General features: G+C 41.3%; 1 protein-coding gene across 5 annotated transcripts in view; it reads right to left on the bottom strand.

Moving 5' to 3' along the window:
• Positions 1 to 17901, bottom strand: part of PLCB4 (phospholipase C beta 4) — a 208890-nt gene extending 190989 nt beyond the window's left edge. For all 5 annotated transcript variants that reach the window (XM_087775128.1, XM_087775126.1, XM_087775127.1 and 2 more), the window contains exon 1: positions 17786 to 17901. The gene's annotated coding sequence lies outside the window, so the exon portion shown is untranslated. The remainder of the gene's footprint in view (positions 1 to 17785) is intronic.
• Between the last annotated feature and the right edge of the window lie 2644 nt (positions 17902 to 20545).

The following is a 20545-nucleotide window of genomic DNA, read 5'->3' as shown; positions in this document are numbered from 1 at the left end:
AGGGAAAATGACCTGACAAGAACGCATTGCTAGAAATCTATAACTGTTTCCCATCTATGGACACTTGGCGAAGGAAGAAGTGCACTTCCTTGAGTTACCCACTAGGAGACTGAAACTTTAGAATTCCAATAAGGACCTTTTGCCTGATTCTAATTAAAAGTGAAGTACAAGTACCCAATTTAGAAAAGACCATTAGAATCTTAATTTACACATGACAGTTTTAATCCATCAATATATCCTATTCTGAAACAGTCATTACCTACCAATCCTTCACTCATGTTGTGCCAGAAAGGAACATCAACCATGGTTTATCTGCTTATTGTTTCTAGACACGCAATTTTTAACGTTTTGCAGACCTAAATTCGCTACACACCAATCTGGACAGGTAGTTTCTAAAAAGGTCCTTTCTTACTTTGTATTAGGATCTGGGGGGGGGGGGGGGGGGGGGGGGAAAAACCCACACGCAAAAAAAACCACAAACACCCACAAATACATAAAACCAAAAATACTGGGGGAAAAAAAAAAAAAAAAAAAAATCACTCTCACTCTAACACTAGGTCTTTAATAAGCTGATGCCAGCTGGTACACACTTGTGGGCAGGAAACCACCCTTACCAAAACAATGTTATGTCAGCACCCTGCCTCCTAACAGCAGGCAGCAGAGCTGTGAACTGCCAGGTCCTGCCTTCAATGGGCCAAGCTGTTCTAGCAAGGGCCGTGCTGTCAAATTGTTCATTCTCATGTGAAGCCTTTGGGAAACCTCAGCTCCTTCCTGGAGTGGAGCCTTGCCAGGGACATCAGTCTGTCGCTGGTGACACACTCTACACACAATTCGGTGGCTTCCTGCTCAAAGCATTACATAATTTGAGCCTCTGGCATATCTTTCTGGAACATTTCACATACTGATCCACAAAATCAGCAGTCTCTTCAGTTGCCAGATAACTCTGCACCTTTTCTTCACTGATACTGACCTGGATGGCACTGACTACGGGGCATATGGCTGGCTGTTCCCAAGTAAATAAAAACTGGACAGTATGATTCATGGACACAGACAAAAGAAGCAGCTAAATACACAATTAAACACAATTATTGGTCAGTAACTTCAGAAACAGTAAAAAAAAAAAAAAACAAACAACATTTCATCCATTTCTGCCAAAGGAACACCATGATGCAAATCACATTCATAAACCACATGGTTTTATTAAGGACTGTTGACATTTAGCTTCACTGAATTAAGTCAGAAACTTATTAAAGAAAGAAAGTACGCAACCTGCTGCTAGTGCCACAGACAATACACACTTAAGTCCTAGTCCTACATCTGACTCCAGACATGCAGTCATGAGTCAAGAGAGTTCTCGACTCAGGATCAGGGTGCACATAGCTAAACTGAAAAGTAGAAGTACTTCTTGGTGTTTGCTGATCAAGAATCAGCACACTGAATTCCTGAAACAGGCAGACTATTTCCACAGAGACTGCAAATAATTTGGAGCCTAGAAATTATACTTTATGAAAAGGATATCAATCAAATAGTTAAGTACACTCTCCAAAATTATTTGGAAGTAATAAAATCTTTCAGACCCTTCCTACAGTGAATGAATTATATTTATATGATAAAACCACATAATTTAAGCCAAGCCATAAACAGCAGCAGCATTTGTGCAATGTAAGAACAGTACCACAAACTCTTATCAGCGTGCAAATGTAATAGGCCTAAGAGACACAATCTGCAATTTGAGTCACAGAATTTCAGGGTATCTTGGATGTAACTACAATATACTACCCTAAAGTTCCTGCAGGTAGTTTTACCTATGTTTTAGGAAGGTCATGTGGTTTTTTTAGGCAGGGGGAAGTACTCTATTTTTACAGTCACCTATAGCAATTGTCTGGAACCAATATTATTGTGCTGTAGTTTAAAAGGTTTTCAATCTACGAAATTGCTCACTGCTGATGAAAGCATTAACAATCCAAGACTTCACTTATGGCATTACAAAGAATCCAGCTCAATTACGGGTAAATGCTTTTACTCTGCTTGGGCCAATGGAATTAATTATTTTCATAAAAAATTGCACTCCAACTAAGTGTAAAGTTTAGTGGCGTCTCACCGTATCCAAAGAAAACAGGAAGGAAGGGGCAATCCCAGACTCCAATGTGCAGCCTGGGCAGCCAGTGCAGGCACTGGGGAACATGCAGCAGGTGAGAAGATGGGAAGAGGATGGATACTCCTTTCAGGCCAACAAGCCACCAGCTGCCAGCACTTTAAATCACTAAGATAAAATGCAATCATCTAAGGTCTCCAGGGAATGCTCAGCATCATCACAGAAATCCTATTGCAGCTCAGTCATTCTTTTTTCGGATGTGCCCCGTGTTCCAGAAACGGGGAGCTTGTTTCTTGTCATTCGTGTTTTGAAATGTATGCCAGCAACTCCAACATAGCATGTTCTGATGTATGCTTTTGTTATCCTGATCCTTCGTAACAGCAAGACAAAGGAATTAAGCAGCATTATATCTCCCCTTGAATATTTACTGAGATAATTACATATCAGTTATAATACAAGGTACACCGCACAGTGCAAAATAACACAGAACGGGCATGCCATTTTATCCAAACCTCTTTGTCCCATAACACATGGGAAGGTACGTACCTGTTCATATCAAGTATGTTCCTCCAGGAAAGTTTAATGAGAGCAAACTCTTCTAAATGTGCCAAACAGATGCACTCTGCCAAAAAAGGGACTGTACGAAAAAGCTGTCATATTCAGTTTTAATTTTTTTTTTTTAACTATTTTACAAAACATTATTAATTACTAAAGCCATCTGTGCTCCTAGAGAACACTCCCTTCCATCCCTTCTTTCCTTCCTACTGGGCTGCACAGTGAAGATGCAGCAGTATATTTACAACCATTTTTATGCTAGCAGATGTTACACCACAACAAAACTGCTTTGCTGCAAGTTCAAGAAGAAAGTGGTGGGAAGAAGTTTACATAACCAGACATTATCAACCAAAGCAACAGAGGATGGCAAACCACAGGCCATAGACTTTTAATTCATACAAATATCTCTTCCTCTTTCTCACTCTGCTTTCCATTTTGTTTTAATTCCATAGGAGAATCTGACTGGTAGTCACTTCATAATGGACTGCAAGGCCCAAATGCCAGCAGCTTTTCTCATCTCAACAAAATGCACAGAGCTGAAATTAAATTACAACTGGCTTAAACACACTTTTATTTTGCTTCTACCCACCTAGAACACATACCCTGTTCAAAGTAAACATGTTTAGTCACTGAATATATGAAGTATAAAAGAAGAACTTACACTGTAATAAAACAGAGATACATTTCAAAACAATTTTGATTACTATCTCTGAATCTGGCTGCAACCAGCTAGCTAAAAGTGGCATTATTGTGATGGAAATAGCATGGTATTTCAATGCAAGAAAGTAAATACATTCTACCAGATACTAGCACGGGAGTTGAAATCCACCCAAGAAAACCATTTGCATTATCAGTTTGCATTATTCTGCCATAACGTTTTGACACTGAGTTTAAACATTAAGCTGCAAGTACAATGCCTCTTTTTTAAAAGTGATGCAATTTCTTGGGGCAAAATCTGATACGGCTAGCCAGATTTCCTGTCCACTAGTTTCTCCCAAACAAAAAAGTGGGAGACATCGCTTCATTTTTTTATTTGTCCAGTAAGCAGATCAAAGCATTACACATCTGCACCAGAGGTTTACAGAGCGTCATTGTGCAAGCTTCCTGGGCCCCATGCTACAGGCTTTATTGAAACAAATCTCTGACGATGGTAGCCAGTACTAGTCTGGGCTAGGTTGCCCAATGTAAAAACTTACACTTAAAAGGAAAGGCAATAACTTTGAAGTCCCGCTTGACCGAAAACTATTAAAACACACAGCTTGAATTTTAAGGCTGATCTTTACCACATGTAATTAGGATTGTTTCACACTTACATTCTGTTGCCTATATACTAAAAATTACGTTCAGTTCTAGGCTCCTCCTATACTGGTGTTACAAATTCTTTGAGGGAAGGAGCATTTTTAACAAGTATGTACAACGCCTAGAAAAAGCTTCCAGAACCACTATGAGATCACTAAGTGTTGTAAGACTGCAAAGTGTCAAATAGTTTTCAGCATAGCTGAAACAGCTTTCCAGATCTATGCTCTGTATATTAGATTGCAATTTCTGCCTAGTCTCTTCTATTTCTTTTCTCATCCAGCTATGCAGTCAAGTTTGTTCAGGGTTTGTTCTTCACTGCCTTTCACAGAACTAAAAGAAAGAGGGAGGAAACAGAAACAACACAACCCATGTAAATTAGTTTTAAAACTAACAGAGATGTTCAGTGGTAGGCCTGACATCTGCAGCTATTTCAGTTCATTGAAAAAACCCTATTTTTTTATACATATATATGGTTTTGACTTGAGAGTGTCCCTTTAAGCAAGCTTTGCTGATTCAGACTATCACAACACAGTTGCCAAAAAAAACCCACCACACTCCTGAGTTATGCTCTGACTTAAGGGTTTACACAGGGAATCCTCATACCTAGAAATAACACTAAGAAGCACATTTACATTTTTGCTGGAAGACTGGTGTCAAAGATTATATGAAAAAAGACTGCTTGATAAATATCCTGTATCAGACTATACTTCTAAAACTGAAAAGAATGGAACTTTGCTACTGCTGGGCTATAAATCAAAACTGGATCTGTTCCTTAACAAAGGTATTAAAAACAATGCCCTCTAATACTGCATGACATGTTAATCTAAGCAGTATGAGCAATGCCTTGCTCCATACATTAAGCTGCACTCCTGGGAGTTTGTCCTGGTATAGTATGTCCATGCCCCTGATTTGCTACATTTTGATTTGCAAGTCAAGGTCAAGAAGTAATTTACCAGAATCCCTGTTGCTAACACATACACTGCAGGCTTCTGTAAAGCCCTCTTATCATGCTAAAAAATTCTCAACAATTGGAATATAAAAAGATACAAAATTGTCATAATCATTCTTAAAGCTGCTTTATACCTTTAGACACTTCGGCATGTTGAACTGAACAACATGGATGCCATTTCTTTTTCACTAGCATAAAATAGTGTGTATATATACTCTAATTAAAAGCACCGTGTTGCAGTTTATTATCTCATCTGAGGTATCAGCGAATGGGTACCAATCAGGTTACAAAAAGAAAAGAAAAAAAAAAAAAGGCTGCATTGTAATAAATGCTATAAAATAAATAATGCAAGGATAGTTCCTGCCCCAGAAACCTTGCAATTTAGGACATGAAGAACGAATTCTTAAGGGATCATACCAAACCTACCTAACATTCCTGAATTGACATTTACATTGTGCTGTACTTTAGTTCATACTTTAAGGGCTAAGCTGGAAGTATGCACATTGTTCTGATGTGCACTGCTGAAGGCTGTTGTGTATCTCATTGTTCACGACACAATGAGCCTTCATGTCAGGCATTATCATGACATTTAAGACAGGTATTGAAAAAAATACCATAATCAGAACACTGGGGGGGGGCGTGCACGTGTGTCGTACTGTATTTAACCCAAGTCCTGGTTTAGGACAAAGAAATCTAATTTTAAAAAGTCCATTACAGCCAGATATGCCTATGCCCAAAAGATACAGGGAGGGGGGGAGGGGGCTAGGTGGTGGAATTTCCAAACCAGTATCAAACAGCAAAGAAGGAGCTTTCAGGCTGGGTCCCTATTCCTCCTGTGCCACAAAAAGTTACGTATTCTAACCCAGTAAAACACTACTACACTTACTACAGGATCAAATGTGTCCTAAGAGCCACTCCTTGCTCTGCTTAAACTGAGCTAAAAATTAATTTTCAAGAAATTATAATCAGCCTCAATGCAGTGATCTACAATTCCAGCAATTTCTCTCATCCTGAAAAAGTGCAGTCTTTGACAGCTGATATCACAAACTAGAGGGTTTTTTTTTTTTTTTCCTGAAAAAGAGCATTTTTAGCAAGTACATGTCAGCCTAATGCTACAGTCAGAAGCATTTGCATCTTGAGACAACTTTGTGAATATACACTTCACTTTGGAAGGAATAACTGGAGCCACCTTGGATGTATAGCCAATAGGATACTGTCAAATACATTTCCGAAGTCAAATGAAGTATTGCACCTGCAAAACCTACAGACTGATTTAATCATACCTGAAGCTCTGAAGGGCTGGGTTTGTGTAGTTGCAGCGTGCTGTACTCAGGTCAGTTTTATTTCTTGTAGGTGGCATACCTCCTGCCAAGTAACTCCTGACACTATTTAGAGTCTCGTTACCTTTCTTTTGTCAGGTCAAATTTAAAGATTAAAAAAACCAAAACAAACCCCAACAAAATAGAAGCTATTCAATTATCTGTCAGATAGAATAGCCTTTTTTTTTCTCCCTCCACTCCCTGTCTCTGCTTTGCTTCTGAGTGGTATTATGCAACTGTCAGCTTTTGAGGCAGTGAGTAGAGTGGTACAAAATAACAATAATCAACAACAACTATAGCACTGTTCATAAAGAATGTCAAAACACTCTGCAGACAAGCGTCACCCAGGCTTTATTAATACCTTGGAAGGTGACGATAAAATCTCTTTCTAAACATGGGAAGCCACAAGGAAGGGAAAAATTAAGTGACTTGCTCTAACTTTTGCAAGGCCAAAACATGGCCCAAATGGGAAAGCAATACTAGCAGCACTGAGCTAGGCACGATCTACAGAGCTACTTACCATATTGAGCCCAAACAAGAAAGACATAAGGCTGAAATAAACAGTAAAGTTTATATACCCTGCTTCTCATCAGTTCTTCAAAGAACGCCATCTCACCAATCCTTGTCTCATGGGCTTTGCTCAGACTGAGCTGCAGTGAGAGCAGAACAAACCACATCTCCAGTGATACACTCCTCAAACAGCAGTTTTTTCTATTATTATTTTCCCTTTTAACAATTAAAAGAATAGACCAGTAAGCAGACACACACAATTTTGACCTATGAATCTTGCTTGATAGAACTGCAGGTGCATAAACGCAGTTGCAATAGCATTACAGTAAGAGAGAACAGATGAATTGCAACAGCTTTCCGAAAGGTGCCTTACATGAGGCACAAAGTGATTTTGAGTTGAATACAAGGCTAATTGACTTAGGTTACATGCTCGTAACACCCACACTTTGCCAATAGACAGCACTGAACATGGAGAGCCAACTTCTGTGAAAGTTATGTTTCAGTCATTAAGAGATGTGCTAATTACCAGCTGAACTGAAGACTACTCAGCCAAGCAAAACATGCCCTGACAAAACCTTTAAGACAATATTCTTTTGTTTCTAAAACCCAAAATGTGATGATAGCATGAAGAGGCGGAAGGAAAAAAGATTCATTTGCTTTCAGTCATCTTTAAATAAGAATTCCTTTACATGATTTAAAATTAACCGAGAAGTATTATCTTTTCTTCAGCTTCTGCAAAAAGAAGTATGTATACAGAAGCACCTACTTTTCAACTGAAATGATGAGTTGGCTTCTTTGTAACTGAGGGATTCCATGTAATGGTTTACGAAATTAAGCAATATTACCAGAAAAGCAATTATCATTTAAGTTACCAATTACTTTCTAAGGAAGAGATGTACCTCACCTAACAAATACCACAGGTCTACAATTTTACAACTTTTACATATATAGTTTTACAGCTTTTAACAAAACTAACACCTTACTCTGATAATTATTACCTCTAACAATTTGAAGAAATACTTCCACAGATCTTTCAGATGAACCAGGCAAAGCAACACTTTCGCAATCCAAGTTTTGGTTAAAATTTCAAATTACTCATGAAGGTCTTCATAAGTATTTAAATGCTGCTAAAGGCAGGGGTAATTCTTTTAGAGATCATCAGCCTTTATTAAGGGAATAGAAAAAATTAAATAATTCAAAAACTCAGCCCACAAAAAGGCTAATGTAATTTTACATGACTGGAAAATCTCTCATATTTTGTTGTACTAAGATTGTGTTCTGTAAAGAAAACAATTCCATTTTATTTAAAAAAGGAGACAATGAAAATTACATGAAAATACACAGAGAACATTCTGACACTAAATTACAGTGGGATGGAGCCAACTTCTTAAAACCGTATAATGCAACGGTTTACACAGCAATGTAATTCCCTCTGCCATTTCTACCTGTGCATTTCAAAATCTGTTTTCCAGTTTCCAAAAGCCTTAAAGTAATAGCCACATTGCTCAGCACCTGAATCATGCAAAACTACTCACCATATCAATCATCTGATGATTCAAAATTACCTGAAAAACTACCTGTATATCTTTCCATGTAATTTCAGATCAATTCAATAGATGTTTTTAACATACCAAGTATCTGATATAATCTGCGATTGTATCTTTGTTTTCACAATGTTCATCTTCAGCTGTTCTACTGTGGGGAGAGGAGGTGGTTATACTAAATTAAAATGAGCAGTGTCTTTTCAAGGATAAATTAGAAATGAAAGCAGGATGAGATCAGTGAAGATTACAAGGGCACTGTTTATTTAACTGAGCATAACTAAATCAAATATATATAAATCAGAGCATGTATTTCTTGACAGATTGATTCAGTTGATTTAGTTTTGAAAATTGAAATGTCACAAAGATCATTATTAAAAAGCCACATCCTCAGCAATAAAGCTTACTTTTTTTTTTAGAAGTAGTCTACTTCATGCCAATTCACAGCTACGCATGTAAGCATTGCTTTCACCTCGTGTTTTAAAATACAAGAAGCATTTACAAAATAAATGTGTTTGTATAGCAAAGAACTACCGCAAACATATACTTTTGATTTCCCCATATCTAGAAATGCATTTGCATTACACAAGGCTTTTAGCTCACCATGGGAAAGCTGTTAGAGAAACTAACACACAGGGATCTGCACAAAACTTGGAGAGCATCATTTGTCTACCTTTAAAAAAAAAAAACAACAACAAAAAAGAAAAAACAAAACCCTGAATAAATCAACTGGTAGACTGTCACCATAGCCAAAGACCAACACATTTTCTTTTTTCTCAGGCTGCAATTCAGTGAAGGGATCAGCACTGAAAATGAAGATGCAGCAGAGAAATGGTGATTAAGTTTTTATATGCGATCTGGACTACAAGATAAATGTCTAAGCGAGCTGTGATTCCCCTATCCACACAGGGACTACAATTTTGCAGTACAGACTTCATTAATAAGAATCCTTCTAAATGAACTCAACCAGACTAGCAGAAATTAAGATTTATACCTTCCACACCAACTAAGCAAAAACATGCAATAGGAACAGCAGCATTCAACATTTCACCATAATAATAATCACACAGCTCTCAAGAGAGATAAAAGCAAAATGCATAAGACTGATACTGCTGTTTCTTTTTCCTATCCATCTAAGCACCCATACATATTTACTACCAGCTCAGTCCAGAAAATTAAGCAATCATCAGCTATCTTTCTTTTCTAATGCAAAGGTAATTAACAGCTAAGTTCACATAACAGACATTTGGGGTGCTCACTCCTATGCACACAATCCATACATCCATTCACAAAAGTATCAGTATGGGTTACCAAGTTCAGCAGCACTACACCAACTTTTCAACCCTCTCTTGGGCAAGTCCAGTTAAGTACCATACGCTTCTTCCAAGGTCAGTCTTCATTAATTCAACATGGGAAGAGATGGCAACCGCTCCCATAAAAGCAGCGCAAATACTACCATTACCTGATGCAAATACTAATTTAACTCTAAGACATTTTCTTGTATAAAGACACACACACAAAACGGCACACAGTTACAAACTCTTTTTTTATGACTTTTCAAAGTTAACCTTATGGTCTCATCAGGATATCTCAAAGGAGACCATTTTATCAGCACGTGCCTGCCAGGCTAGGTATTTGTGCAGATCCCAGTACTTTCTCAGTCTGGGAAGGAGAGGGGAAAAAAAAAAAAAAAAAAAGCATGCAGGGCCAAACATACATAATGCTTTAGGATGCATCCAAGTAGATGAAGGTCTGCTTGAGGTTAGCAAAATTATACCAATGTCAATGCAGGGAAGCAGCAACCTGTGCAACTTAAAATCTATGTCCATTTTGTTGTGACCTGGGCCAAGGTCTTCTCAGAAGTTATTTCTCTTCCCTGCCACCTGCTTATAGTCACGGGTCAATGAAAAGCCACTATGTATTTCATAGCTGAAAACCAGAGCATCAGCAAAAAGAACAGCCAGATTCTGCTAGAGATTGCCAGATTTGAAGGATTTGGGGGGGTGGGGCGGGGAATCACTGTATCAGTTTAGTTGCAGCAGAGAAATTACAGGACCAACAGTCCTTCCCCAGGGTAAGTACAGACGTACAGCAGGGGCTACTTCTCCGAGCTTTAGAGCAAGCAGAAGAGCCTGGCAGGGTCTCACAGCCCCAGCTGTTTTGCCTGGGAGAATATGGCACCACCACCCCCCAGGACAAGGAGCAGCAGGTGAATCTCCTCCCCACTCAGACTGCCCTATTTGAGCCTACAATTATTCACCCAGGTCACATCTCCCCGCCCCAGAAACCCCCACCTTCTGCTTCAGCATGGGAATTCCCCAATCCAAGCAGATAAGCTCATCACGTGAGGGATGCAGACACGCTGAGGGGAATTTCCAAGAGCTCCCCTGCTCCTGCAGCATACATGGATAAAGGAGATTTCCAATGTGAAAATTACCAGCTGAGCAGTGATGCCCAAGTATTCGCATTACCTGCAACTAACAGCTCTTATGCCAGACTGCAGCACCTAATTTGCAAGCTGCTCTGATATGCCTGCAATCACATTCCATCTTCCCTTGTCATTTAATGTATGACAATTATTCGTAAGCATATTTTGCTAGGGAAGCGGTACACAAATAACACAGACTGAAAGACCAGAAAGCAGTAATTGCTCAGTCTATTCTTTGCTGATGTCAGACATGCAGTACAGCTCTCCGAATCCAGCAGAGAGCCCAATTAATCTGCACCAATCCTCAAGAACTATATCTGAAGGAAAAAAAAAAATCAAATCAAATCACTCAACAGCCCCTGTCTGCCTTGCAGTCAGGGTTTAGGAGCAATACACAGTCCATTTCATTGCCACACCATGCCACCCAAGTTCCCCTTTAACAGAGTTATGCTTCATTGTCATCTCTGCAAACAAACCTGCAGCGAATTCATCAGCCTCTTGCCCCATCTCTCCCCCTCCTTCTTCAAAAATGCTTTTCCTTCCCTGATCAGGGTCCTTCATAGAAAAGATTATACCAATTCAATTTGGTTCAACAGATCATGTTAGCCCAGCCAGAGTAACCACTCCATGGCTCTATTTCCCAATCAGGCATTCATCCTCCATTCCCACTCACTCTTTTCTGAGGGGAATTCTGTAAGAATTACAGTAACAGGTCCTCATCATGTCTACGTAACAAAAAAAGCAACTTACATAAAGGTATCAATATTCAAAATTGTTTTGTCTTTTAAGAACTTTTATCCTAATTTGTGTATTTCAAAACAAATAGGCTCTTACTACAGCTATCAACTCCTTTCCTCCCCATGTTTCCTTTTAGCAGCTGCAGCAGCAGTGCAGATGTCTAAAGGCAGAGACAGGGGCAAGCATCCTGAATCCAGAACACAGCCTCAGCTAAGAGGAGGGAAGATCTGTACATGCAACAAGTATAGCAGATACAGCAACATCAATGATGAACATCTCCACAAGCTTAGGAAGGGAAACCAAAACGCAAATGTGAGAGACATGGCAATTTCAGGCATGGGAAATAAATACGTTGAAGAAGGAGAAAAATGGGAACAGAAAAGCCTGCAGAGTTTTGGAATGGCCTAAAAGATCAAGGAGGAAAAATTACCACTTTGTTATGAGAAGCTCTTTCATCCAACCTATCTTGTTCAAAACCACAGCTTACATCTCACAAGACCTCCCTTATTACTTGTTATTTTCCACAACATCACACTGTTCACAGGATCATGGAAACTCTAGATCACTGCAATCCAAGAGATGCTTCTTATTAACCTTTCAAGTCCTTACTCTTTTTGCCCCCTTTATTAGTCACTAACCTCCTGACTGATTGCTTCCAGTCTGCAGGAGAGTGTGTGCTCAAGTTCAATATAGAAATTGTTAGAAAAGGAAATCTACCTCTAACTTCAAGAATAAATAGCCTGCTCTTTAATACCTTTTTCATACCCATTTCCTCCTTACCAAAGTGCACGCAAACATTTCTGAAGTTGAATATGTATTCTCTCTCAGATGGCATATTGCTAGACCAACGGCAGATATAAAATGCTTTTATATAATTGATAGGTGGATGACATCTGTAAATTTTTTCTCTCTTCATATTTTCAGATGGTATTACACATAAAAACAAGAGAATACAGACACCAAGCTTAGATTAAAACTTTTCAGGTAAATAACCTATCAGTACAACATCTGAAAATGAACAATGTAGGTTATTCAATCTGAGCAGTCACTCTTGAACCTAGCACCTGTAACGTTATACATCTTCTCACGGTCTTCTAAAATTGCCAATTGCAAGGTTAGCTCACAAAGAAAGTTACAATTTGAGAGCCCCGAAGTCAACTGAATAGAGTCAGCTTCTTCAGAAAGGAGAGGGCAGAGGTGTGTCGTTACTTCAGCGAGACTAACCTCAAGAACCCCACAAACAGACCTTACAGTAGGCCGCGTTCCAAACAGACTGTCTCACCTCATTTGCCTAAAGCTCCCAGCTATTGCTACTGGCTAAAGAAATAACCTCTTATTTTGAGAAAAGATCAAGCAAGTGACCCTTAACTGCCCAAGTGTAGGGCCTCATGGTGGTACAATAACAGCTTCCATATAAAATGGAAAGAAAGGCCCTAACTTTAGATGTATGGCAGCTCCCAATCACCTACTTAAGTTTCAATCACTTGCTATTATAAAAAGAAAGACAAGACACACAGCATCAGGAACTGGGAGCACTTACTGGTTATGGAATAGATTTTCTACCAGATAGCATGCAGCAATTGCAGAAAGTCAGATTATGGATTCACCTACTCGTTAAATGAGTTGATCATTAAACAGTGGAGGACAAGTGAGACTGCTCCATGCCCTATCTATGGTCTTTGTGATCTATACTGTCTGTCCCACAACCAGCTATTTGCCATTGGTGGGACAGGATCAAGACTGAGCTCAACACCAGTAAATGGCAACAGAAAAGAACGGGAGGCCAGAGATCAACATAATAGCCTCCTCTGCCACAGAAACCTAAACCACGAAAAAGGCAAGTGGCCTTAAAAGCTGGAGACCTCGTATTTCTCCCTTTTCATGAGCAGATACACTACATTAAGGCAACCTAACCTTTCAGTGACACCTGCACTGCTCCCCAGGAACAGGTTCCCTCCCACGGAAAGGCTGACTGGTGCTTCTTAGAACTCCAAAGGTGAAAAGAAACATGACAACCATTCACAAATACTATTCATCCAAGCCTAGTAACAAGGCAAACAGGACAGTATGACTTCGTAACAGTCTGCCTAAGGGCTGGGCTCTTCAGTAGCAAGGAAGAGAGAGTTTTGTTTCATTCTTGTCCAAAAAATCAAGATTCTTTTGCTGTTGCACAGGCACAGCTTTAATGAGTTCTTAATTCAGTGGATGATACCTAGAATGACTTGTATAGCCAAACTGACAAAAGAAACCACACCACTTCACTACCTTACATAAGCTGATGTAGGTCTTCAAAAGGAGGGGATGTAAGTATTGATTTTCCTCCAAGATCCCAGCAGTGACAGCCTCGCAGGGAAAAGATCAACAACTCATCATCCAGAAGTCTGCTGGAAAGGAACCTCTAAAGCCACAATTGTGCTGCACCATCTATTTCTGTGCCTCACATAAGCCGCTCGGGAGCATCCTGCCCTGAAAACTACAGAGTCCCAGCACTAGCACTGTGAGGACAACTGCGAAATCTGGGGTTGTTTAGTTTGGAGAAGAGGAGGCTGAGGGGAGACCTTATCGCTCTCTACAACTACCTGAAAGGAGGTTGTAGTGAGGAGGGGGTCGGTCTCTTCTCCCAAGTAACAAGCGATAGGATGAGAGGAAATGGGCTCAAGTTGTGCCAGAGGAGATTTAGATTAGATATTAGGAAAAATTTCTTCATGGAGAGAGTGGTTAGGCATTGGAACAGACTGCCCAGGGAAGTGGTACAATCACAGTCCCTGAAAGTATTCAAAAAACGTGTGGATGTGGTGCTTAGGGACATGGTTTAGAGGTGGACCAGGCAGTTAGGTTAACAGATTGGAATTGATGATCTCAGAGGTCCTTTCCAACCTTAATGATTCTATGATTCTATGAAAGGGCTGTTCTGATACTCTCCCCCATGTTGTGGCCCTATTCCAGGTATTCAGGTACATCAGCATGTCTTCCTGGAACATGGAAATTAGGCATAATTAATTAATTCATTCCAGAATGGCTGGGAATCTGTCTTCTTCTGCAGTTTCACAAGCCTCTTTATCCATATTTACAAAACTTCCAGAGACCACTACCATAAGAAGATGGGCAAGGACCAACAAGATCGATAGATTTTCATAGCTTAGTGCTCACAGGGTGAGAACATAAGCAAAGCAGGCTGGTTAATGTCAAAGCACAGTATTTTCAGTATTTATGCCATTGCCATCCCATATATTCAAACCCTCTACAGGTCAGATCTTTGCGAATACAAAATCCAAAAATCACACGACAAAGTCAAGTCAACACACGCTTTTCCTGCAGCAGCAAGAGGACCACAATGCCTGCTCTCAAAGTCCCACTGAATAAAATTTATCTGAGCCTTTGATGCATGCTCTTAGGTCATTTTGATGTGGTGTTACGCATGCATCTTTCATAAGAGTAAGACGTCCTGAACAGCATAATCAAAAAACTTTTGAAGAGTTAACAGTCTGGCTCATGAACATCTCCACTATGTGCAACTTCTGCAGACATCAAAGAGTCTTCCCAAAACTGGATGTGTTACATATCTTGCAAAATTAGTAAATGAACTCGAGCCATCAATTATGCAATTTTTGAAGTAGCACAATGCATCTATTTATTAGAGAATGGAACTAAGCCCAGGCTACTTTTTGCAGCCATCCTGCAAATAACGCTTATGCAACCTTTAATAATGATTTCCACTAGCAAGCAACCAGAGATTTTATGATTTGGAAAATTTCACTTCTAAACTAATTTACAACAATTCCCCGAATCTAATGGGACAGATGATTGAAACTACAGAGGAAACCAGCCTTCTCAGAAATCGATGAGGTATCAATTTTCATAACTAGCCACTCTTAGGTAAGATGCCTGCATTAAGTTTTTGTTCTCATTTTTTAAATTCTGATAAGTATTCCTCTGTGACTTTCTACCTTTCCCCTGGAAAAAGGGATTAATTCAATTTTAAAGAAAATATTAAAACAGCAGTTTCAGACTTCAGTCTTCAAATTACACACAGGAAGGAAGAGCAATTAAGCTGTTAAAACCACCAAGGAAAGTAAACCACTAAACAACGCAAGTAGATGACAAAAAATGACAAGTTAAAAAATTAAAAATACAAAGTAAGTAATCTCCATAAGCATGGAAATTATACCCCTACAAGTTTTCAACACAGTATATGTAAACCTGGTAAAAATAAAGCCATCAGTTCCTACAAAGCTGTAACAAATACTTGACAGACTCACAGCTTAGCCCCAAGTTCATCACCACAGCCAGATATTACTGGAACAAATGGCCAAAGTCTGCAAAAGAAGTCAGCAGCGTATATCAAGCCAAACCAACTCGCCAGTATTTCAGAAAAGGTGAAAGCAGAACACAACCAGTGATTTGGGGTGATATATAACAAAGAGGTATTTCCTCTGTCAGTAAGGGAAATTCATATGAACTCTTTCTCCTCCCCCTTTTGGTCTTTCTCTCTTCCCCCTCAAGGTTCTTTCTTCCCTGCATGCTAAGAAAAAGCGGAGAGTGTAGGCTATGCATAAATTCATGACAGAAAATACTGTTTTAGAACAAAGCTCCTGTGCGTGGGCGCATGTCTATAAAATAAAAGGCATTGTTACTCTACCGGTATGTATCCACATTCAGCAATCAAATTGGATCTTAAAATTTTATTTTGACAGCTATGTGCAGTTATATTTTCACCAGAGGTTTGACTTCTATATTAATATCTGGTTTTTAGTGATATCATCGAGAGATTAATCAAAACTGACATTTGAAGGCAGAGTACTATTAACAGTTGTGGAAGAGAATTCTCATTCCTGAAATCTGTAATTTATTTTTAATTACTTTACGAAGTTATTGGCGGCAGAGGAGAATAAATCCATTCCCAACTCATATTTAGAAACTGTCTCTGTATAATACAAAATTGCACAGCTATATATAACAATAATTATTTTGTGATATGTAGCAATATTAGGTACCCTTGATCCGGAGAAAGCCTGCAAATACTGTCGACATAACACTTTCAGAAGTTAGAGAAAATAACCTTAAGCAATTAACATTATCAGCTTGCTAAAATTGCTCAAGTAAACTACAGAATACAACCATCAATACAAATGCGTTATGAAAGAATCTGCTCCATCCTCTTGCGGAATCAGAAATGCGACATTTTCTCTAGCATCCTCATTAACTCCAATAATTAAACTTAAAATGTCACGGTGCAACATCAAGTGAAGTTTGGAAAACATGAACATTATTTACATATTAAGAGGACACGATGCATGCTTTACTGAAGATTGATGCTGTGCAAGATTTTGATTTTCTGTAGCCCCTACTGCCCGCCTTTCTTACAGATGCCTCCCCATGGACACTTTAACATTATATAAACTCCCCCAGAGATAAAGATTATTCTATAACTTTCCAAAATCACCTCCCTTTGAGAAAGCATTACCTAATAAACGCACATTATATACCTCACAAATGCATTAGATTCCTGGCTTTCTACTAGATGCTAACATAAAAAAAACACTTGTAATTATTTTCAGATATTAAAAAAAGAAGACCGAGGCTGGATAACTGTAACTGGAAAGGATAAACAGGATTAAGTAACAGGTGTCTAACTGCACATAATTCAAAGTTATGCATTAAATACGGTGCACAGGCTTGCTGGCAAAATGGAAACATTGTTTCTACACCTTGCTTTGAAATTTAAGTGTTTATAAACATCCGTGTAAATGACACACACACACAGACGCAACACAAGCACTTGTATCCCAAGAGACCTTTCAATACATCTGAAAGAAAACAAACAAACAAGAAAATCTTCAAAGGTGAGCCTTCCTTTCTCCAAGAGAAAAACAAAAAAAGAAAAACGAAAAGAAAAAAAAAAAACCACCTCAAGAAAGTTATACTTAACTACACAGAAACATTTGTCACACCGCCCAGCGCTGACAAAATCCGGATACACTCAGAAACTACAACGAGCTGCACAGCTGGCAGTGAAGATGAGAAGAATAATTCAATCCCCAGCCACACACACACGCGCACGCATATAGAGATGTACATAAAATCTCACACACGTACGCACAGGCATACGCGTGTGTGTACGTCCATCTCCTCTGAGGCAGCGGGCCGGGGCGAGGAGGCCGGGGGCCGGCAGAGCCGCCCGGCGGCTGCCCCGGGCGGAGCGGGGAGCCCAAGGTGACGGCCCGGAGCGGAGGGGCGGGCAGAGCCGCTGCCCGTGAAGGACGCGATGCCGCCGCCAGACCCCAACGGTCGCCCTCAACGGTCGCCCCTAACGGTCGCCGCGCGCGCAGCCCCTCACTGCCGCCGCCTTACCTCAGCCGCCGCCGGGGCGGGAGTCAGGGGGCGCGCGCCGCCGCCGGCCCCGCCGCGCTGCGCAGGGTGCCGGGGCTGCGCTGAGGCGACGACCTCCTCCTCCTTCCTCCTCCTCCTCCTCCGCACACTGTGCCTGTGCCTGTGTGTGTGTGCAACCCGCCCGCCCCACAGCGGCGGCACCTCCTCCTTCCCCCCCCCCCCCCCGCCCTTTCCCTTCCCTCCTCCCCCGCCCCGGCGGCCCCGCCGCCGCGCCCGCCTCAACCCCCGCAGCGCGGAGAAACGCGGCAGGGAAGGGGGGAAACCCCACCGCCACAGCCGTCGCCTGGGCTGGGCGGGCCGCGCCGCGCTCCCCCCGCCCGCCTTCTCCTCCTCCTCCGGACGCGGGCAGCCGCCTCCCCCCGCCGCGCAGGGCCGCGGGCAGCGCATGGCAAGTGGGCGGCGGGGCCGCGGGCGCGGAGCTCCGCCCGCAGCTATACCTTACTCCTCTACAACGCACGGCCGCCTATACACGCACATATACCGCACGGGGGGCCGCGCGGGCGGTGTTCCTGCGAGGATGCCCGCGCCGGCGTGCCTGTGTTTACTACATGTCTTTAAAGGGCGGCTGAATGGGCGAGAAGGAAATCCCTCCCGTGTGCTCCCGGCTCCTGCCAGGCCTGCTGTCTTCAACACGCAGCTGAGGAGAAAAAGCGGTGTTGCAGAGGCCGCTGGAGGCTTCCCAAACTCTGACAGTTTTTGTCTCAAAATGACAGTTGGATTCCTTGAGGTTTATTTGAGGTGAGCGGTAGAGGAGGCTCAGTGCTGGGCAAGCAAGCTGAGCTCAGCGCACAGGCGGTCAGGAGCGTGGGATTCCCTCTCCGAATATCCTCCATCCAGCCCTTTCACAGCTTGTGGCTGGCTGCAGACCACTGCCATGTAGCACCCTGTGCTCCTCTGTTTGCTATCATCGTGTGCCTGGTCTCAATTTTCCCTCTCTCCTCATGATTTTACGGGAAGCGTTTTCCTCCGTGTCAAGAAAAAAAAACATAAAACGCCCACAAAAACAAACAAAGTGCTGAGTTTTACAGCCGAAGCAGGTTCCCCATCCCTTTTGTCCTACAGCCTGCCCTCTTGGACTTCGTTAGTGAACTAGCAAGTTTGGCCACCTGGGCCCTGCAGCCCGGCCACCCCAAAAGGACCCTGGCACCAAGAGGTGGTGACAGCACTCAGCAGTAAGGAGAAGCGGTGAGCTACAGCTGAAGAAGTTATCTAGGGTTAGCTGAGGAAGCAGTGGAGGAAAATCTAAAATAGTTTTGCTAGACAGTCATAATAAGGATGTTGCATTGCCACAAACTACTTGATCTGGTAATGCAGTGGCCAGAGCTTACGGTATATTATCCAATACCATAAACTGTAAAAAATCCAGCTCGGACCGAGACTCTCCGCTGGCACCAGATGCTGTACCAGGATGTGATAAAAATTGTTCCGCCTTCAAGAGCTGACACCGTGCTCCCGGAGCTGCCGTCGAGAAGTAAGCAAAGGGGTGACCAAGAACAACAGCAACGGTGACGCATGATTTCAGGGACAGCCTGTCAGCACAGCAGACCTACAGACTAAGGGGTTTCTGTAATTGAGGCAAGTGTTATTTTAAGCAGATGTTCATATTTGCTTATGTCTACTCAATTAGAAATTCCTCATGGGCATGGTGGTAGAGGTCGATCTTTAGAAATCAATGAAGGGGAGCAAGGCTGCAGCTAAGGCTCAGGGTGGGCGTATCGTGCAAAAGGTGCGGGAAGGAAATAACAAAGGAACCTGCATGAGAAGCACATGAGCTGGATGAAGGCCAGTATCGCTGGCAGGGCGAAAGGGATCGAGTTTACACACAGGATATAGGAGCAGCAATTATAGCCATTAAAAATGGAGGGCATGGGCTTGAATGTGAGATGGACACGGTGCTAGTGAAGAGGTTTTTGTTTGTGGTTCCAGAAGTGTTTGTTTCTAAAGGAATGAAATGGATACATTTGTGGGTATACAAATGAAGTGCTCCATGCTCCATGTCTTTTTCATTGCTTTTTCTTTTTTTTTTTCTTTTTGCTATTGAGCTGCATGTAAATTAAGTAAATTATTATAAAAGTAGTAATAAAAAATATTTTAATTCCCGTGAGGCAGAATGGCATACTCACTAGCAAACAGTATTGGACTCTCCCTAGGAATCCCTGTGTGGTTTGTGTTCAGACCTTTAGAGCTTGCACTGGCTGTTATTCTGGTCCATAACACTGCCTGGCTTTTCCCATGATTTCTTATCTCCTTCCCCCCAAAATGGCTTCTACATGACAACAGGTCATGTCTGCCTGCCTGTGTGAGAGAATTTTATTCCAGGGTAAAATTCAGGCTTATTATCTTCATTATTGTGGTTCTTGAAACAGTTTTAGCATAATAGGTGACTGCATGAAATGCAACTAGTGGCATCTCAGAATTAGTGGAAGTATAGTTTCTTTAGAAAAAGCCGTTCTTTGTTCTTTCACAGTCTTTCCCTTTCCAATGTCAGCCCTCTGACCTGACTTGTTCATTGAAAGAAGGGCAGTCATCAAAGGAACAGTTGTCAGGACCATGACTCTTCAAGAAAACCAGAGGTACTGACAATGTCAGTTTTAACAGCAAGCGGACTTCACATTAAAAGATGTTTAAAGTCCTAGAAAGAAAGGCCATACGGAGGGTCTGAAACTCCCCACAGCCATAAGGGGCAGGGTCAGGCCCACATATCGAGATTAATTCCTGCGT

This window comes from Nipponia nippon, unplaced genomic scaffold, assembly GCF_047370975.1.
Source record: "Nipponia nippon isolate SJK-2023a ecotype South Korea unplaced genomic scaffold, ASM4737097v1 scaffold_4, whole genome shotgun sequence".
Classification (NCBI taxonomy): domain Eukaryota; kingdom Metazoa; phylum Chordata; class Aves; order Pelecaniformes; family Threskiornithidae; genus Nipponia; species Nipponia nippon.
Note: the sequence above shows the minus strand (reverse complement) of the source record. Positions and strands in the feature narration are given on the sequence as shown.